This window comes from Ursus arctos, unplaced genomic scaffold (genome assembly GCF_023065955.2).
Source record: "Ursus arctos isolate Adak ecotype North America unplaced genomic scaffold, UrsArc2.0 scaffold_26, whole genome shotgun sequence".
NCBI lineage: Eukaryota > Metazoa > Chordata > Mammalia > Carnivora > Ursidae > Ursus > Ursus arctos.
The window spans coordinates 12503517-12506152 of record NW_026622941.1 but is presented as its reverse complement, the minus strand read 5'-3'; positions in this window follow the sequence as shown (position 1 = coordinate 12506152).

The window sequence follows — 2636 nt, the reverse complement described above, 5'->3', positions numbered from 1 at the left end:
CAGCTGAGACAAATCCAGAGTATAGTTATTTCCAAGACTGCACAGTCTTATAAATAATATCGTTATGAGTACTAGTGATGATGTTTACTGTGACAGGAATCCCATATTTAGTTCCAAAGTCCTTCAGAATATAAAGCCAAAGATCCCAGGGTAGAGGGACCTGGACCGGCTGCTGGAACGTCCCCACACCGTAGACGTTTGCCATGACCCTGTCGTAGGGATTCGACGATCGAAGTTGAGGGTCCTGTTTGCGGTTGTGGTCCACGAAGGGTTCCAGGAGGGACAAAAGTAAGCCAAGGAGAAAAATCATCACATTCTGATACATATCCCTGGAGGCCAGAAATCCGCTTGGAGGGTTTATTCATGGGGATAAGATGAGGTGAGAAAAAGCTGAGGTCCAGTTTCGTGAGCTGAAGAAGAACGTGAGGTTTGACCTGCAGAGAAGGAAAGGGACCCCCCAAAGGCTGTGAGGGGCAGGTGGGAAAATAGCTGAGCTGAAACAGAATGTGTGGGTAAGCAAGAAGACGGAAGAGCCCAGCAGGTCACAGGGCACTTGGTGATCCTCCCAGGGTGTGCCAAGGCGCGACCCTGTCAACAGTCCCCACCCCCCGAGCCCCCCAACCCCCACACCCCTGGGGACTGCTGGACAGGTTTTCCAGGAGAAACCCACCTTGGCACCCATTAGAAAGTTACTACGTAAGTGGTGAGGAAAGAAACAGAGATGAGCTTGAATCCTCACCAGGGAGGGTTCTCACTGGACATAAAATAGGATTTGCTAAGGAAAGGGGTGAGAGCTATGCCATCACCTTTCCTGGCAGCCGTTCAGAATAGCCATCTCTTCTGAGGGCCTCTTCTGGCTGGGCCCCTCTCTGAAGATCATGGGAAAGCACACTGGCCACTGAGTCCTGACCACCTGTCAGACCCCATGCGGGGACCCCTTACATCATCCGCACGTACCCCACATGCACCCCCTATGAGGGAGCTACCATCGAGACCCTCACACATGGCTGAGGGCCCAAAGGCTCATGCACTGAACTCAGGATCAAGACAAAAGTGCAGCCACGGAGGCCTTAGGTCATGTCAAAGAGTTAGAATTTTATGAAAAGTAAGTGAATGACTTTGAACAGGAACATGATACCATTATGTTTCAAAGGGAAAAGTCTGTCGTCAGTGTGGAAAATAGAAGGGAATGCAACTGGCAGGAGGAAGACCAGTCACAAAACTCTAGATGATGGGGGCCTATAAGCTCGGATGGTGGCATGGGGGTGGGGAGAAGGGGACAGTTTGAGAGAACAGGATCAACGGGACTTGGAGGGGAACAGGTGAGGGAGATGAGGGAGAAAGGGTCAAGGCCAAAGCCCAGGAAGTTGGCTCGGGTGGGGTGGACGGGGCTGCCACTCTCGGTGGTAGGGAGCACAGGCAAGAAGCAGGTGATGGAGAGCAGTGTCCGAAAGACAGTAGTTAGGCCCGCAGAGCCCCCGGGCGAGGCTGTCTCCTAGACCCTTGGGAGGAGGGTCTGATGCTGAGGAAGAAGCCTGAGCCACAGACCTATGCGTGGAGATCACGAATATTCTGATGGAGGGGATGAAGTATGGCCACTCCCAGGGAAAGGCTGTGGAGTGAGAAGAGAATGCAGGTGAGAACTCAGGGGAAGCCCGATGTTCAGAGAAGAGCAGAGAAAAAGAGCCTGACAACGATTGAAAAGAACGGCCAGAGGTATGGGAGGAAAATGAGAAAATCAGCTAGGAGAAGGTGACCAGTGAGCCTTACAACATCCGTAAGTACCACTGAGGCAAGTCTGCCTCCACTGGACCGTCCTCAGCCACGTCACCATCTCTCTTCCCTGGACTCCGGCAGTGACCTCCTAACCGATCTCACCTCCCTTCGATCCGCTTCTTTCCAACATCCAGAGAGACTTAGCTTTAAAGTTCTCACTGCCCTTAGACTGGAGCGTACGCTCCACTTCATGGCCTGCCAGGCTGTGTGATTTGGGCCCTGGCCACTCCTTCCCCTTCCTTTCTCTCTCATCTCTTCCTTTGATCCTCCAGCATCCTCCAGCATCGCTGTTACTTCCTTGAACACACTAAGCTCTTTATTGCCCTGGGGCCTTTGCACTAGCTGTTCTGTCTGCCCGAACCCCTTTCTACCTCTTTTTCAAGCGGCTAGGCATTCTCATCCGGTAGGTCCTAACTTGACCCTCTTTGTTAGATGGAGTGGCCCCTCCGTCTAAACCAGGGTCCCCCACAGCTCTCTATCATCATGTTGTGTTTGTGTTTTGCTTCTTAATACAAACCACCATCTGCAGTTTGGAGACTTATTCTTTTTCTCTCTCTCTTGATAATAAAGAGGAGACCCATACCTGCTTTGTTCCCCCTTAGCCCCCCAGCACCTAGCTCAGGGCCACATTTAGGGATGAATTAAGCTGTTAATAACAGACAACTGAACCAACAGCAGCTTAAACTAAAATGCTTTTATGTTCTCACATAGCAAGAAATCTAGCAGTAGGCTTGGCAGCTCAGTGCTTACGTTTCTGCACATGCCTTGCTGTTTCCCTCATGGCTGCAAGATGGCTGCTGCTGCTCCTGCCATCACATCCATGTTCAAGGAAGGAAAAAAAAAAGAGAGGAGGAAAGGCT